Below are 20,226 nucleotides of genomic sequence, written 5' to 3' on the forward strand. Positions count from 1 at the left end.
ACTCCAGTTGTAGCGGCAGACACTGGGAGTCAATTATTGAAGGACTTCATGGCGTTCCGACCACCAGCATTTCATGGAGGTACAGATGCAGCAACAGCGGAGAATTGGATGCTATCAATAGAGAAGCATCTCCGATCTATTGGTTGTGCGGACGACCGACGAGTTCGACTTAGCACGTTCATGTTCAGAGGCGATGCCGAGAGATGGTGGGAGACTGCCCGCCAGAGGTTTGGTGATCGAGAACCCACATGGGTTGAGTTTCAACAAGTGTTCAACGACGCTTATTGCCTAGCATGGGTCAAGGAGCAGAAAGTTTATGAGTTCGTGGAGTTGATACAAGGTACTAACACGGTGGCTCAGTACGAGGCGGAGTTTACAGCATTGTCACGATACGCTCCAGAGTTGGTGTCCAGTGAAGCAAAGAAGGCCGCCAAATTTCAGAGAGGATTGCGTGCGGATATCCGACATGCTTTTGGAGGAGCTCTAAGCGTGGATTATGCCACGGTGGTCCAACGAGCATATGCTATCGAGCGAGATCGCAATGAATGGAGAGCAACACAAGCAGCCAAGAAGGGCACAGGTACATCTCAGGGTTCGTCCAACAATAATAAGAAGAGGAAGTGGACAGCCGGACAAGGAAATAAAGTAGAGAATAACCCACAATGTGGTCAATGTGGGAGGAAGCACGGAGGACCGTGCCTAGCTGGGAAGAACGTTTGTTTCAAGTGTGGACAAGAGGGACATAGAAAGAAAGATTGCCCGAGGAATCAAGCAGCACTTCCCGCGCCAGAGGTCACTTGTTTCAGGTGCGGACAAAAAGGACACACAGCCAACCGGTGTACTCAACCGCCCCAAAATAGAGGTCAGCAGGCGAATCAGAGGCCACCAGCAGCTAGAGGGCTAGGAGCGGCACCAATACCAGCGCTACCAGTAGCTCAGCATCCACCGCCCGCAGATAGACAGGTGCAGGGTAGAGTTTATGCCCTTACCACAGCTGAGGCAGAGCAGGGCGACGGGACTATCCAAGGTATTCTATCCCTATATGGTCATGATGTGCGTGCATTATTTGATACTGGTTCTACACATTCTTTTATTGCACTGCGCACAGTATGTTATGTTCCCCATTCTCGGATTTCTTTGCCGTACCACTTGATTGTGTCTACGCCAGGAGATAAGATTATGATAGCTAGAGAAATGTTTGAGAATTGTGAGATCGAGGTCCATGATAAGAAGCTATTGGGAGATTTGGTAATTCTCGATGTTAAGGATTTTGATTTGATCCTTGGCATGGATTGGCTATCACGACATTATGCAAGAGTCGATTGTCGGCGAAAGATTATTGATTTTGAACTACCTCAACAGCCAATTCTTATTTATAGAGGAGTCAAGCCTATGTCTACGATTCCTATGATCTCGGTGATGAAAGTTGAAAAGCTAATGCGTGATGGATGCGAGGCCTATCTAGCCTTTGTAACCACTGACGAAGGAAGCAAGAAGAATTTAACCGGGGTACCAGTAGTACGAGATTTCCAAGAAGTTTTCCTAGATGAGCTACCAGGATTACCCCCTCGGAGAGGATCGGAGTTTACTATCGAATTATTGCCTGGTACACAGCCTATCTCTAAGGCTCCATATCGGATGGCACCTAATGAGCTAAAGGAGTTGAAGGCCCAATTAGAAGAATTAATAGAGAAGGGCTTTATCCGACCCAGTTCATCCCCGTGGGGTGCACCAGTATTGTTCGTGAGGAAGAAAGATGGATCTTTGAGATTATGTATTGACTATCGTCAATTGAACCAGGTGACAGTGAAGAATAAATATCCCTTACCTCGAGTGGATGACTTGTTAGATCAATTGCGAGGAGCTAAGGTATTCTCGAAGATAGATTTGAGATCGGGATACCATCAGGTGCGAGTTAGAGATGATGATATTCAGAAGACTGCTTTCAGGACTCGCTATGGACACTACGAGTTTGTGGTGATGCCATTCGGGTTGACGAATGCTCCAGCTGTTTTCATGGATTTAATTAATCGAGTTCTACGTGAGTACCTAGATCGATTCATTATTGTCTTCATCGACGATATCCTAGTCTACTCATCTAATGTGGAGGAGCATACAGAGCATCTTACTCTGGTATTACAAAGACTTAAAGAAGAGCAACTGTATGCCAAGTTCAGCAAGTGTGAGTTCTGGCTCACTCAAATTGGATTTCTAGGTCATGTGGTGTCTGGAGATGGTATTTCAGTGGATCCAGACAAGACCAAAGCAGTTATGGATTGGCCGAGACCTACGACAGTGACAGAGATACGTAGTTTTCTAGGTCTTGCAGGCTATTATAGACGATTCATTGAAGGGTTTGCTCGTTTATCTTCCCCTATGACTAAGCTAACAAGAAAAGGATAAAAGTTTGAATGGAATGACGCGTGTGCACGTGCCTTCCAAGAATTGAAGCGAAAGTTAACTACTGCACCAGTTTTAGCCATTCCAATGAGTGGAGAGAAATATTCCATTTACAGCGATGCATCCCATTCAGGTTTGGGTTGCGTATTGATGCAAGAAGGTCAAGTTAATGCTTATGCATCCAGACAATTGAAGAAACACGAAGTGAACTACCCTACTCATGATTTGGAGTTGGCAGCGGTAGTATTTGCTTTGAAGATATGGCGACACTATCTATATGGTGAGAAAGTTGAAATTTATACAGATCATAAGAGCTTACATTATCTTCTATCCCAGAAAGAATTGAACATGAGGCAGAGACGATGGGTCGAGTTATTTAAAGACTTCGACTGTGAGATTCTATATCACCCAGGAAAGGCTAATGTAGTAGCCGATGCTTTGAGTCGGCGAGGAGCTTCTATAGCTACGATGATGGTTCAAGAATGGAGGTTATTAGAACAGTTGAGTGTCTTATCTATTTCAACCCCAGAAGATAAACCAGTTGTGAGTTGCGCTTATATGAGAGTACAACCCGAGCTATTTGAATTGCTCAAGATACAGCAATCGAAAGATGTGAAGTTAGCACAAATCTTAGCAGATATTGAGAAATTTTCTCCTTTGGGATATACTCTACGGAGTGATGGTATACTCTTATTTCAGGGATGTATTTGTGTACCCGATGGTGGAAATCTTAAGCAAGAGATTTTGAATGAAGCACACAAGAGTCGTTACACTATTCATCCAGGTGTTACGAAGATGTACCACGACCTTAAGCGACAGTATTGGTGGAGTGGTATGAAGAAAGATGTAGCCAGTTATATTTCACAATGTTCAGTATGCCAACAAGTTAAAGCGGAACATCAGAAACCCGCAGGTTTATTACTTCCATTACCCATTCCGGAGTGGAAATGGGATAATATTGCTATGGACTTTGTGATGGGTTTACCCAGGACTACTAGAGGCTACGATGCTATATGGGTGATTGTTGATCGTTTAACTAAATCAACCCATTTCCTTCCTATTAAGAAGACTTATCCATTAAATAGATTTGCCAAAATTTACATTGAGGAGATCGTGAAGTTACACGGTGTTCCATCCAGCATTGTATCAGATCGAGATCCTCGTTTTACTTCTCATTTTTGGGGAGCTTTGCATGAGGCATTGGGATCTCAGTTGAAGTTCAGCACGGCCTTTCATCCACAGACAGATGGCCAGTCAGAGAGGACTATTAGGACTCTCGAGGACATGTTGAGAGCTTGCGTTCTAGATTTCCAAGGTAGTTGGGATGAGCATTTACCTTTGGTGGAATTTTCCTACAATAATAGTTTCCATTCAAGTATTGGAATGTCACCATATGAGGCTTTGTATGGGCGACCATGTCGATCGCCGATATGTTGGGAAGAGATTGGAGATAGGACTTTATTGGGTCCTGAAATTGTGGAGCAGACAACAGAAAAGATCCGGGTGATCAAAACAAGAATGAAGACAGCACAAGACAGACAGAAGAGCTATGCAGACAAGCGACGGCGAGACCTTGAGTTTGAGGTAGGCGACCATGTTTGGTTGAGAGTCATGCCTATTAAAGGTGTGCGAAGATTTGGCGTAACAGGAAAGCTTAGTCCCCGTTACGTTGGTCCATTTGAGATTTTGAGACGGATAGGGACTTTGGCATATGAGTTAGCTTTGCCACCTCAGTTGTCCCATGTCCACAATGTATTCCATGTTTCCATGTTGAGAAAGTATGTGCCAGATCCTCAGCATGTGATCGATTTTCAGACTCTTGAAGTGAGAGAAGATGTGTCTTATGAAGAGACGCCTACCAGTATTTTAGAGCGTAAAGAGAAGACCTTGAGGAATCGATCAATTCCTCTTGTGAAAGTACAATGGCAGCGTCACTCGGCAGAAGAGGCGACGTGGGAGCTAGAAGAAGAGATGAGACGTCTTTACCCCTCATTGTTCGAGTAACCAGATACGAATTTGGAGGACCAAATTCTTTTAAGGAGGGGAGAAATTGTAACGACCCGTTAGAGGGCCTAGTATTATTTAGAATTAGTTAATTAATTATTGAAGTAATTAATTAAGAGGATTTGCCATTTAATTATTTAATATGGCAGTTTAGAGATTTAATTGAGAAAATAGCATTTAATTATATTTAATTATTGTGAAAATTAAATGCAAGGACGTGTTGGTCATATTACGGATTGGATGTTAATATTCAATTAGTAAATAGAATTATTTTGATTAAGGGATTAATTAATCCCAGCCGTGAGGAGGATTCGGATTGAAAGACTCCTAGTTATATTAGGAGAGAGAGATGGCATTAGGGTTTCTCTTAAGCATATGTATATATATAATAGTCATTAGCCATGTTGTCTTCGCCGTGTGAAGAACAACAGAGGGAAGAAGAAGCTTCAACAGCGAATTAAAGGCTTTGCGTTGGAGGCTTCTGTTAGATCATTGGATCGATCAGAGAGTTTGAAAGGCAAGTTCTTCTCCGTGTAAACCTTTCTTACAGGATCGTATTTAGCATTCGATCATCAGTTTCAGCAACTCTTTGTTTAAGTTTCAAATTTATGTTACAGTCAGTGTATATATATATATATAGGCACGAGCAGTGAGTTCAAGTCTTGCATAGGAGGCTCTCGTGAGATCATTAAGTCGATCAAGAAGATCATAAGGCAAGTATCCTTCCCCTGTAATCCTTTCTTACAGGTCTTGATTGAGTTGATATCATATTTCAGAATTTATATCAGTTCCGGTGCATGTATGTATTCAAATATGTGCGTTACAGTGAGTTATATCAGATCAGTGCATGTTTATATATGTATTTACATGCTTACAGTGAGTATCAATCAGTTCAGGCATGTTTCTTGCAACGTTTTTCATTAGCTATGATCAGTAAATCATCCCTCAAGTTGTTTATATATCAATTGGGATTGTTCTCCCAAGATTTCTTTTGGAATGGTGTAGTGAAGATAAGTTTTGAATGAAAGATTTGCTCTCTGTTATCGTAAGCTGTATACCTGATAAGAATCCAGTCATTCGAATAAGCCTTGAGTCATTCGAATGAGTTTCAAAGCATCCGAATAAGTTTCAGTGTTATCATAGGCTTTTCCCCTATAATATTCCAGTCATTCGAATGAGTTTTTGGGTCATTCGAATGAGTCATGTGATTATCATATCATTCGTATGTATTTTTGAGGTTTTTGACTGTCATTCGAATGAGCCTTGTTGTCATTCGAATGAGCCCTTGAAGATGTGAGTAAGTTGTTGCTTTGTATAGCTTAGCATTCGAATGAGCCTTCTTGTCATTCGAATGACTTTCAAATTGATTCGAATAAGGTTACTGTTGCATTCGAATGAGTCAAGTTTTTCCAGTTCAAAAGTTGAAAATTTTCAAAATTCATTCGAATGAATTTGAGAGTCATTCGAATGAGTCCCAGATCAGATCCGAATAGCCTTGAAATATCATCAGTCATTCGAATGAGTCTCTGTCATTCGAATGAGTTTTTCTGCCATTCGAATGAGCTTGCTGAAATCCATTTTTTTCATTCGAATGAGCTGTTTTTCATTCAAATTTCCTCCTTAGACTTTCTCAATCATCCAAATAGTATCAAATGGCATCCAAATAGCTTCCAATAAATTCTTGATTCAAGTATTAAATTTAATATAAATATTCAATTATTCAAATATTGAATTTTTATGCCAAGATAAGACTAAATCCAATATGCCATGCCTATACTTAGAAATTTCAGAATATTTGAATCTCAACATTTCTAGTAAAAATCATATACCATGTTTAGCAGTTCATTATGACATGGTCAACATTATTTTGTGAGATTATGTGCATACACATTGTATGAGCATTGAGCATGACTTATGTGGAGCACTACATATCGTGTGCTAGCATTTATATGAGCATTGCATTATGCGCGCCAGGCGGCTTGTCCGCGGGGATCCCACTAGTATCAGTACAATTATATCTCAGTTATGAGTTGCTCGCCTGATGTCGACCAGGGAGCTAGGGGCATATTGCCCAAAGTATGTGCTTACAGTTTTTATGTTTGCAGGACTCAGATCAGTCAGGTATGTGTTACAGTTATGTGGGCCTATGGGCCAAAGTTGCATACCTGCATTTAGTTTACAGCTTATGTGCATTACATCTTATAAATGCCATCCAGTGATTATTATATCTCTCAGTACAAGTTCAGTAAGTATTTTTATCAGTATCGATATTCTTCGATTCAGCTTCAGTTATTCTTTCTAGTTTATTACTTGCTGAGCTTTGTAGCTCACCTTGTACTCTTCACCATTCCAGGTCCTAGTGGGGGAGTACCAGACGTGGGGCCTAGCAGCAGTGTCCAGTAGTGTGTGTACGTGGAGCCGCTCAAGACCAAAGATGTCTGGGAGTTATTAGTTATTAGTTGTTAGTTAGTGTTTGATCAGTTTAGATTCATTTTAATTTCCAGTTTAGGGAATTTCCCTTAGATGCAATTATGATTTCAGTTTTTGTTGACTCAGAGTCTTATTACAGTTAATCGATATATATACAGTATTGGTATCAGAATTCAGTTATCAGTTAGTTTATTTTATTTTCCCCGTAGCACCTCTTCTCGGGCAGTTCTAGGAGAGTGGGTGTTACACGGAGCACTCCCTGCAATTGATTAGGTTACTCATAATTGTACCGAAAATCACATTAAACCCCTAATCTTGTGAAGATTTCAATTACACTTCAAAATAAAATTACAGTTAAACCCATATGAAATTATGTTCATTCCACCATTGAAAATAAAGAATAAAAAAGATAATTTTTTTTCGACCAATCTCGGGTAAAATGAAAAAATTACACTTACGCCCGATTGTTCAATTTGATCGGTAATACTTTTGTTTTAACATGAAACAACAAAAAGGTTGTTCTAATAACTAAATCAAAGTGTATTCCGAGTTCTATTGTCTTTTTGTAAATGAATTACAACGATTCGACTTTTCGGCCGAAATTTTAGATGCAAGAAAAACTGTTTCCGATCAGATTTTTTTCGATATCATAACAGTCGTCTAGAAATTCTGGTTCATATCATATAATTTTTTTTAGATATCGTGGTTATGGAGCACTTCCTACAATCGATTCGGTTACTCATAATTGTACCGAAAATCACGTTAAACCCCTAATCTTGTAAAGATTTCAATAACACTTCCAAAACAAATTGCTCTTAAAACGATATGAAATTATCTTTATTCCACCATTGAAAATTACAAAAAAATAAATTTTTTTTGACAAGTCTCGGGAAAAATGAAGAAATTACACTTATGCCCGATTGTTCGATTTGATCGTTAATACTTTTGTTTCAACATGAAACAACCAAAAGGTTGTTGTACTAACTAAATTAAATTGTATTCCGAGTTCTATTGACTTTTTTTAAATGAATTACGACGATTCGACCTTTCTGCCGGAGTTTTAGCTGCACAAAAAATTGTTTTCGATCAAATTTTTATCGATGTCATAATAATCGTATAGAATTTCTAGTTCATATCAGAGAATTTTTTTTAGATATCTTGGTTTCGGAGCACTCCCTGCAATTGATTAGGTTACTCATAATTGTACCGAAAATCACATTAAACCCCTAATCTTGTGAAGATTTCAATTACACTTCAAAATAAAATTATACTTAAACCCATATGAAATTATGTTCATTCCACCATTGAAAATAAATAAATAAATAAGGTAATTTTTTTTTCGACCAATGTCGGGTAAAATGAAAAAATTACACTTACGCCTGATTGTTCGATTTGATAGCTAATACTTTCGTTTCAACATGAAACAACCAAAAGGTTGTTCTACTAACTAAATTAAAGTGTATTCCGAGTTCTATTGACTTTTTGTAAATGAATTATGACGATTTGACTTTTTGACTGAAATTTTAGAGGCAAGAAAAACTGTTTCCGATCAGATTTTTTTCGATGTCATTACAGTCGTATAGAAATTCTGGTTCATATCATATAATTTTTTTTAGATATCTTGGTTATGGAGCACTCCCTACAATTGATTCGGTTATTCATAATTGTACCGAAAATCACGTTAAACCCCTAATCTTGTAAAGATTTCAATAACACTTCCAAAAAAAATTGCTTTTAAAATGATATGAAATTATCTTTATTCTACCGTTGAAAATTAAAAAAAAATGAAATTTTTTTTTCAACCAATCTCTGGAAAAATTAAGAAATTACACCCATGCCCGATTGTTCGATTTGATCGTTAATACTTTTGTTTCAACATGGAATAGCCAAAATGTTGTTGTACTAACTAAGTTAAAGTGGATTCCGGGTTTTATTGACTTTTTGTAAATGAATTACGACGATTCGACTTTTCTACCGAAGTTTTACCTACACAAAAAACTATTTTCGATTAGATTTTTATCGATGTCATAATAATCGTATAGAAATTCTAGTTCATATCATATAATTTTTTTTAGATATCTTGGTTTTGGAGCACTCCCTGCAATCGATTCGGTTACTCATAATTGTACCGTAAATCATGTTAAACCCCTAATCTTGTGAAAATTTTAGTTACACTTCCAAATAAAATTACACTTAAACCTATATAAAATTATCTTCTGTAACACCCCCTTTCCTAGATCTTCCTGAGAAGAGGTGCTACGGGAAAAAGAAAATAAACTGACTGATAAACTGAATTCTGATACCAATACTGTATATGTCAATTAACTGTAATAAAACTTTGAGTTAACAAAAACTGAAATCATAATTGCATCTAAGGGAAATCCCTAAACTGGAATATAAAATAAACCTAAACTTATCAAACACTAACTAATAAACTGACAACTTCCGGACATCTTTGGTCTTGAGTGGCTTCATGTACACACACTACTGGACACTGCTGCTAGGGCCCACATATGGTACTCCCCTGCTAGGACCTGGAATGGTGAAGAGTACAAGGTGAGCTACAAAGCTCAGCAAGTAATAAATTGGAAAGGAAAAACTGAAGCTGAATCGAGAAATATCGATACTGATTAAAACTTACTGAACTTGTACTGAGAGATAATAATCACTGGATGGCATTATAAGATGTAATGCACATAAACTGTAAACTAAATGCAGGTATGTAGCTTTGGCACGTAGGCCCACATAACTGTAATACATACCTGGCTGATGTGAATCCTGCATACACAAAAACTGTAAGCACATACTGTGGGCAATATGCCCCTGGCTCCCTGGTCGACAACAGGCGAGCAAAACAAAAATGAAAACTAAACTGGTGGGATCCTCGCGGACAAGCCGCCTGGCGCGCTTAATGCAATGCTGTGCACATATATATGCTGGCACACAATATGTAGTGCTCCATATAAAATCGTGCCAAATGTTCATACCAAAAATGTATGCACATAATCTCACAAATAATGTTGACTATGTCATAATAATATACTAAACATGTAATCTAATCTTCAATGTATTAGAATACAAAGATTCCATGAACTATGTATTATGGCATGGGCATGATTAGCTCAATATAATCTGGCATTTAAATTTAATAGGTGTATTGACTATTTTATCAAAGTTAAACTTGAATTGGACTTTCTGGAAGCCTACTTGAAATTCTGAGGAGACCCATCCGGATACTAGAAAAAGGGCATATGGATACTCTGAAGGGTATTTGGATAATTTGGGATAAAGGCTTTCGGATACTAAAAGAGACAACTTTAAGAAAACACGGAATTCAGGATAAATTGTTACCCTTTTGTATTTTAGCCATAACTCTCTGCTCTGAACTCTGATTGAGCTGATTAAAATTGATATGGAAAGAAAAGAGGAAAAAATACAACTTTCATGTTTTGAATTTTGTGAGATTCAGGCTCCATAAAGGTCAAAATTGGCCCGCAAGAGAACAAAAGCTTTCTGGAATGCTGATAGGACAGATTGATACCCTTTTGTATTTTTGCCATAACTCTCTGTTCTGAACTCCGATTGATCTTATTGAAATTGATATTAAAATATGAGAGGAAGACCTAAAACTTTCATGTTTTGATTTTTTCTAGATTTGGGCTCCATCAAGGTCAAAATTGGCCCGCAAAAGAACAAAACTCAAAGAGACAACTTTAAGAAAACACGAAATTCGGAACAGATTGATACCCTTTCGTATTTTTGACATAACTCTCTCTTCTCAATTCCGATTTAACTTATTCAAATTTATGTGGAAATAAAAGAGGAATACCTACAACTTTTATGTTTTGAAGTTTCCGAGATTCGGGCTCCATCAAGGTCAAAATTTGGCCCATAAGAGAACAAAAACTTTCTGGAATGCTGGGTGGACAGATTGATACCCTTTCGTATTTTGGCCAAAACTCTCTCTTATGAACTCAGATTGAGCTGATTAAAATTGATATGGAAATACAAGAGGAATACCTACAACTTTTATGTTTTGAAGTTTCCGAGATTCGGGCTCCATCAAGGTCAAAATTGGCCCGCAAGAGAACGAAAACTTTCTGGAATGCTGGGTATCTGAATACTGAATTCTTGTATCCGGATACCTTCATCTTCCAAACCCAGAAACGAGACATGGACAGAGACGCCATGGATTCAATTTAAAGCTAAATAACAACACCATTCCGAAAGAAATATTGGGAAGCCAAGTCCCAATTGGTAAGAAACAATCATATGAATGAACAACGGATTAAAAACTGATCTGCAATTCAATATAGATCCTACAAAAGTTGAGTTTGATTGCTACACATGCTCCCGTAAGAATGATTTACAAGGAAAAGAACTTGCCTTTTGATTTGATCAATCAACCGATGAAGACCAACAGATGGAACTTGGATGAACTCTAGGCTTCTTCAATTTGTTTTCTTTGTTCTTCACGGCGTGACTCTATGCTAGAGTTTAAAGGCTTATATATATGTATATATAGGTAGGAAATACAACCCTAAATCCCATAACTCACACTCCTTTAGTAATTAGGAGACTATAATTTAATCCCTGTTCTCGCAAGGATTCTTCCAACATAATAACTCTTAATTAAATAATTTAATTCTCATTAACAAACCACTAAAAGACTGCCATGTCCTTACATTCAATCCTCACAATTTAATAAGAATCTAATGCTATTTAAATATTATTTTCTCAAATAAAATCTCAATTGCCAGATTAAGTAATTAACTCGCAATATCTTAGACTGAAAATTAATGAAATAAATTAATCAATGCTAAATAAATACTAAACCCTCTAATGGGTCGTTACATCTTCATTCCACCATTGAAAATTAATAAAAAAAAAAGATAATTTTTTTTTCGTCCAATCTCTGGAAAAATGAAAAAATTACATTTACGCCCGATTGTGCGATTTGATCGCTAATACTTTTGTTTTAACATGAAACAACCAAAAGGTTGTTTTACGAACAAAATTAAAGTGTATTCCGAGTTCTATTGACTTTTTGTAAATAAATTACGACGATTCGACTTTTCTACCAGAATTTTAGCTATACAAAAAACTGTTTTCGAAAAGATTTTTGTCGATGTCATAATATTCGTATAGAAATTCTTGTTCATATTATATAATTTTTTTTAGATATCTTGGATATGGAGCACTCCCTGCAATCGAGTCAGTTACCCATAATTGTACTGAAAATCACGTTAAACCCCTAATGTTGTAAAGATTTCAATAACACTTCCAAATAAAATTGCTCTCAAAACGATAAGAAATTATCTTTATTCCACCATTGAAAATTAAAAAAAACGAAAAAAATTTCTCTCGACCAATCTCGGGAAAAATGAAGAAATTACACTTACGCCCGATTGTTCAATTTGATCGTTAATACTTTTGTTTTAACATGACACAACCAAAAGATTGTTCTACTAACTAAATTAAAGTGTATTTCGAGTTCTATTGACCTTTTCTAAATGAATTACAACGATTCGACTTTTCGGTCGAAATTTTAGATGCAAGAAAAACTGTTTCCGATCAGATTTTTTTCAATGTCATAACAGTCGTATAGAAATTCCAATTCATATCATATAATTTTTTATAGATATCTTGGTTTCGGAGCACTCCCTGTAATTGATTCTGTTACTCATAATTGTACCGAAAATAACGTTAAACCCCAAATCTTGTGAAGATTTCAATTACACTTCCAAATAAAATTACACTTAAACCTATACAAAATTATGTTCATTCCACCATTGAAAATAAATAAAAAAAAAAGATAATTTTTTTTTCGACCAATCTCGGGAAAAATGAAAAAATTACAATTACGCCCGATTGTTCGATTTGATCGCTAATACTTTTGTTTCAACATGAAACAATCAAAAGGTTGTTCTACTAGCTAAATTAAAGTGTATTCCGAGTTCTATTGACATTTTGTAAATGAATTACGACGATTTGACTTTTCTGCTAGAATTTTAGATGTACAAAAAATTGTTTCCGATTAGATTTTTGTCGATGTCATAATATTCGTACAGAAATTCTTGTTCATATCACTAATTTTTTTTAGATATCTTGGTTACGAAACACTCCCAGTAATCGATTCGGTTACTCATAATTGTACCGAAAATCACGTTAAACCCCTAATCTTGTGAAGATTCTAATTAAACTTCGAAAAGAAATTACACTTAAAACGATATGAAAATATCTTTATTCCACCATTGAAATTTAGAAAAAAAAAAAGAAATTTTTTTCGACCAAACTCGGGAAAAATTAAGAAATTACATTTACGCCCGTTTGTTATATTTGATCGGTAATACTTTTGTTTCAACATGGAACAACCAAAAGGTTGTTCTACTAACTAAATTAAAGTTTATTCTGAGTTCTATTAACTTTTTGTAATTGAATTATGACGATTCGAATTTCGGCCAGAATTTTAGCTGCACAAAAATTTTTTCGGATCAGGTTTTTTTCGATGTCATAATAATCGTATAGAAATTCTGGTTCATATCATATATTTTTTTTAGATATCTTGGTTACCAACCACTCCCTATAATCAATTCAGTTACTCATAATTGTACCGAAAATCACATTAAACCTCTAACTTGTGAAGATTTCAATTACACTTCCAAATAAAATCACACTTAAACCCATATGAAATTATGTTCATTCCACCTTTGAAAAAAAATAAAAAAAAAAATTTATTCGACCAATCTCGGGAAAAATGAAAAAATTACATTTACGCCCGATTGTGCGATTTGATCGCTAATACTTTTGTTTTAACATGAAACAACCAAAAGGTTGTTTTACGAACAAAATTAAAGTGTATTCCGAGTTCTATTGACTTTTTGTAAATAAATTACGACGATTCGACTTTTCTACCAGAATTTTAGCTATACAAAAAACTATTTTCGAAAAGATTTTTATCGATGTCATAATATTCGTATAGAAATTCTTGTTCATATTATATAATTTTTTTTAGATATCTTGGATATGGAGCACTCCCTGCAATCGAGTCAGTTACCCATAATTGTACTGAAAATCACGTTAAACCCCTAATGTTGTAAAGATTTCAATAACACTTCCAAATAAAATTGCTCTCAAAATGATAAGAAATTATCTTTATTCCACCATTGAAAATTAAAAAAAACGAAAAAAATTTCTCTCGACCAATCTCGGGAAAAATGAAGAAATTACACTTGCGCCCGATTGTTCAATTTGATCGTTAATACTTTTGTTTTAACATGAAACAACCAAAAGATTGTTCTACTAACTAAATTAAAGTGTATTTCGAGTTCTATTGACCTTTTCTAAATGAATTACAACGATTCGACTTTTCGGTCGAAATTTTAGATGCAAGAAAAACTGTTTCCGATCAGATTTTTTTCAATGTCATAACAGTCGTATAGAAATTCCAATTCATATCATATAATTTTTTTTAGATATCTTGGTTTCGGAGCACTCCCTGTAATTGATTCGATTACTCATAATTGTACCGAAAATAACGTTAAACCCCAAATCTTGTGAAGATTTCAATTACACTTCCAAATAAAATTACACTTAAACCCATACAAAATTATGTTCATTCCACCATTGAAAATAAATAAAAAAAAAAAAGATAATTTTTTTTTCGACCAATCTCGGGAAAAATGAAAAAATTACAATTACGTCCGATTGTTCGATTTGATCGCTAATACTTTTGTTTCAACATGAAACAATCAAAAGGTTGTTCTACTAGCTAAATTAAAGTGTATTCCGAGTTCTATTGACATTTTGTAAATGAATTACGACGATTCGACTTTTCTGCTAGAATTTTAGATGTACAAAAAATTGTTTCCGATTGGATTTTTGTCGATGTTATAATATTCGTACAGAAATTCTTGTTCATATCACTAATTTTTTTTAGATATCTTGGTTACGAAACACTCCCAGTAATCGATTCGGTTACTCATAATTGTACCGAAAATCACGTTAAACCCCTAATCTTGTGAAGATTCTAATTAAACTTCGAAAAGAAATTACACTTAAAACGATATGAAAATATCTTTATTCCACCATTGAAATTTAGAAAAAAAAAAAAGAAATTTTTTTCGACCAAACTCGGGAAAAATTAAGAAATTACATTTACGCCCGTTTGTTATATTTGATCGGTAATACTTTTGTTTCAACATGGAACAACCAAAAGGTTGTTCTACTAACTAAATTAAAGTTTATTCCGAGTTCTATTAACTTTTTGTAATTGAATTACGACGATTCGAATTTCGGCCAGAATTTTAGCTGCACAAAAAATTGTTTCGAATCAGGTTTTTTTCGATGTCATAATAATCGTATAGAAATTCTGGTTCATATCATATATTTTTTTTAGATATCTTGGTTACGAACCACTCCCTATAATCAATTCAGTTACTCATAATTGTACCGAAAATCACATTAAACCTCTAACTTGTGAAGATTTCAATTACACTTCCAAATAAAATCACACTTAAACCCATATGAAATTATGTTCATTCCACCTTTGAAAAAAAAAAAAAAAATTTATTCGACCAATCTCGGGAAAAATGAAAAAATTACGTTTACGCCCGATTGTGTGATTTGATCGCTAATACTTTTGTTTCAACATGAAAAAACCAAAAGGTTGTTCTACTAACTAAATTAAAGTGTATTCCGAGTTTTATTGACTTTTTGTAAATGAATTACGACGATTCGACTTTTTTGCCGGAGTTTTAGCTGCACAAAAAATTGTTTTCGATCAGATTTTTATCGATGTCATAATAATAGTATAGAAATTTTGGTTCATATCATATAATTTTTTTAGATATCTTGGTTTCAGAGCACTCCCTCCAATCGATTCGGTTACTGATAATTGTACCGAAAATCACGTTAAACCCCTAATCTTGTGAAGATTTCAATTACACTTCCAAATAAAATTACACTTAAACCCATATGAAATTATGTTCATTCCACCATTGAAAATAAATAAAAAATAATAATTTTTTTTCGACCAATCTCGGGAAAAATGAAAAAATTACATTTACGCCCGATTGTGCGATTTGATCGCTAATACTTTTGTGTCAACATGAAACAACCAAAAGGTTGTTCTACTAACTTAATTAAAGTGTATTCCAAGTTTTATTGACTTTTTGAAAATGAATTACGACGATTTGACTTTTCTGTCGAAATTTTAGCTGTACAAAAAACAGTTTCCGACCAGATTTTTATCGATGTCAAAATATTTGTATAGAAATTCTTGTTCATATTATATAATTTTTTTTAGATATCTTGGATATGGAGCACTCCCTACAATTGAGTCGGTTACTCATTATTATGCCAAAAATCACGTTAAACCCCTATTGTTGTAAAGATTTTGGAAACACTTCCAAACAAAATTGCTCTTAAAACCGTAAGAAATTATCTTTATTCCACCATTGAAAATTAAAAAAAAAAGAATTTTTTTTTTCGACCAATCTCTGGAAAAATGAAGAAATTACACTTACGCCCGATTGTTCAATTTGATCGGTAATACTTTTGTTTTAACATGAAACAACAAAAAGGTTATTCTACTAACTAAATCAAAGTGTTTTTCGAGTTCTGTTGACTTTTTGTAAATGCATTACAACGATTCGGCTTTTCGTCCGAAATTTTTGATTCAAGAAAAACTGTTTCCGATCAGATTTTTTTCGATGTCATAATAGTCGTATAGAAATTCTGGTTCATATCATATAATTTTTTTTAGATATCTTAGTTATGGAGCACTCCCTGCAATCGATTCGGTTACTCATAATTTTATCGAAAATCAAGTTAAACCACTAATCTTGTAAAGATTTCAATCACACTTCCAAACAAAATTGCACTTAAAACGATATGAAATTATCTTCATTCCACCATTGAAAATAAATAAAAAAATAATAATTTTTTTTTTTACCAATCTCGGGAAAATTGAAAAAATTACACTTACGCCCGATTGTGAGATTTGATCGCTAATACTTTTGTTTCAACATGAAACAACCAAAAGGTTGTTCTACTAACTAAATTAAAGTGTATTCCAAGTTCTATTGACTTTTTGTAAATGAATTACGTTGATTCGAATTTTTTGCCGGAATTTTAGCTATACAAAAAACTGTTTCCGATTAGATTTTTATCGATGTCATAATAACCGTATAGAAATTCTGGTTCATATCATATAATTTGTTTTAGATATCTTGGTTACAAAGCACTCCCTACAATCGATTCGGTTACTCATAATTGTACCAAAAATCACGTTAAACCCATTGTAACATCCCGTATCGAGCGATAGGAAGGACCAAAACAACTTACCCTGATGGGCCTACATGAACTTCCAAGGGGGGTCACCCATCCTTAGTTTACCCCAGGTTAAGAACGCTTAACTTGGGAGTTCTTTTCCTGCATACATCCCAAAAGGTATCCAGCTGGTGTTATTTCCTTCCTTACATTATCATCGATATATACTAACTTCTCTGTGCTCTCGGGGTATTACATTCTCCCCCCCTTGAGCATATGAGGTCCTCGTCATGCGACCTTACAACTGGTCCCAGATTTCCCCCCGATGCATGGCCGATATGGAATTCACCTAAGGTGCCTACACGCACCCCCCCTCGGAGACTCAGCGTCCTAGCTGAGGTTTGCCCCACCACCGCGCTCAGAGCTTCAGGGGTCGGCTCTGATACCACCTGTAATATCCCATATCGAACGATAGGAAGGACCGGAACAACTTACCCTGATGGGCCTACATGAACTTCCCAGGGGGGTCACCCATCCTTAGATTACCCCAGGTCAAGAACGCTTAACTTGGGAGTTCTTTACCTGCATTCAGCCCAAAAGATATCTAGCTGGTGTTGTTTCTTCCTTACACTATCCTCGATATATACTAACTTCTCTGTGCTCTAGGGGTATTACACCCCTAATCTTGTGAAGATTCTAATTACACTTCGAACAAAATTATGCTTAAAACGATATGAAAATATCTTCATTCCACCATTGAAATTTTAAAAAAAAAAAAAAAGTTTTTTTCCACTAATCTCGGGAAAATTTAAGAAATTACACCTACGCTCGTTTGTTCGATTTGATCGCTAATACATTTGTTTCAACATGGAACAACAAAAAGGTTGTTCTACTAACTAAATTAAAGTGTATTCCGAGTTCTATTGACTTTTTGTAATGGAAACACGATGATTCGACTTTTCGGCCGGAACTTTAGCTATACAAAAAACTGTTTCTGATCAATTTTTTTTCGATGTCATAATAATCGTATAGAAATTCTGGTTCATATCATATAATTTTTTTTAGATATCTTGGTTACAGAGCACTCCCTGCAATCGATTCGGTTACTCATAATTGTACCGAAAATCACGTTAAACCCCTAATCTTGTGAAGATTCTAATTACACTTAGAAAAGAAATTACACTTAAAACGATATGTAAATATCTTCATTTCACCATTGAAATTTAAAAAAAAAAAGAAATTTTTTTTCGACCGATTTTGGGAAAAATTAAGAAATTACACTTACGCCCGTTTGTTCAATTTGATCGCTAATACTTTTGTTTCAACATGGAACAACCTAAAGGTTGTTCTACTAACTAAAATAAAGTGTATTCCGAGTTCTATGAACTGTTTGTAAATGAATTACGACGATTCAAATTTTTGCCCAGAATTTTAGCTGCACAAAAAACTGTTTCCGATCAGATTTTTTTCGATGTCATAATAATCGTATAGAAATTCTGGTTCATATCATATAATTTTTTTTAGATATCTTGGTTATGGACCACTCTCTGCAATCGATTCGGTTACTCATAAGTGTACCAAAAATCACGTTAAACCCCTAATCTTGTGAAGATTTCAATCACACTTCCAAATAAAATTAAACTTAAACCCATATGAAATTATCTTCATTCAACAATTGAAAATTTTTAAAAAAAAAGAAATTCATTTTTCGACCAATCTCGGGAAAAATTAAGAAATTACACTTACGCCCGTTTGTTCGAGTTGATTGCTAATACTTTTGTTTAAACATGGAACAACCAAAAGGTTGTTCTACAAACTAAATTGAAGTGTATTCCGAGTTCTATTGACTTTTCGTAAATGAATTATGTCCATTCGAGTTTTCTGCCAGAATTTTAGATGCACAAAAAATAGTTTCCGATCAAATTTTTTTCGATGTCATAATAATCGTATAGAAATTCTGGTTCATATCATATAATTTTTTTTAGATATCTTGGTTATGTAGAACTCCCTACAATCGATTCAGTTACTCATAATTGTATCAAAAATCAGGTTAAACCCCTAATCTTGTGAAGATTTCAATTACACTTCCAAATAAAATTACACTTAAACCCATATGAAATTATCTTCATTCCACCATTGAAAAATAAAAGATAATTTTTTTCGACCAATCTCGGGAAAAATGAAGAAATTAAACTTATGCCCGATTGTTCGATTTGATTGTTAATACTTTTGTTTCAACATGAAACAACCAAAAGGTTGTTCTAGTAACTAAATTAAAGTGTATTCCGAGTTTTATTGACTTTTTGTAAATGAATTACGATGATTCGATTTTTCTGCCAGAATTTTAGTTGCCCAAAAAACTGTTTTCGTTCGGTTTTTAATCGATGTCATAATAATCGTATAGAAATTGTGGTTCCTATCATATAAATTTTTTTAGATATCTTGGTTACGGATCACTCTTTGCAATCGATTCGGTTACTCATAATTGTATCGAAAATCACGTTAAACCCCTAATCTTGTGAAGATTCTAATTACACTTCGAAAAGAAATTACACTTAAAACGATATGAAAATATCTCCATTCCACTATTGAAAATTTAAAAAAAACTAAGAAATTACAGTTACGCCCGTTTGTTCGATTTGATCGCTAATACTTTTGTTACAACATGGAACAACCAAAAGGTTGTTCTACTAACTAAATTAAAGTTTATTCCGAGTTCTATTGACTTTTTGTAATTGAATTACGATGATTCGACATTTTGGTCGGAATTTGAGCTGCACAAAAAATTGTTTCCGATCAGTTTTTTTCGATGTCATAATAATCGTATAGAAATTGTGGTTCCTATCATATAATTTTTTTTTAGATATCTTGGTTATGGAGCAGTCCCTGCAATTGATTCGGTTACTCATAATTGTATCAAAAATCACGTTAAGCCCTTAATTTTGTGAAGATTTCAATTAAACTTCCGAATAAAATTACACTTAAACCCATATGAATTTATCTACTATCCACCATTGAAAATAAAAAAAAAAAAGATAATTTTTTTTCGACGAATCTCGGGAAAAATGAAGAAATTACCCTTACGCCCGATTGTTCCATTTGATCGTTAATACTTTTATT

The sequence above is a fragment of the Diospyros lotus genome, chromosome 9 (genome assembly GCF_014633365.1).
Source record: "Diospyros lotus cultivar Yz01 chromosome 9, ASM1463336v1, whole genome shotgun sequence".
In the NCBI taxonomy this organism is placed as follows: domain Eukaryota; kingdom Viridiplantae; phylum Streptophyta; class Magnoliopsida; order Ericales; family Ebenaceae; genus Diospyros; species Diospyros lotus.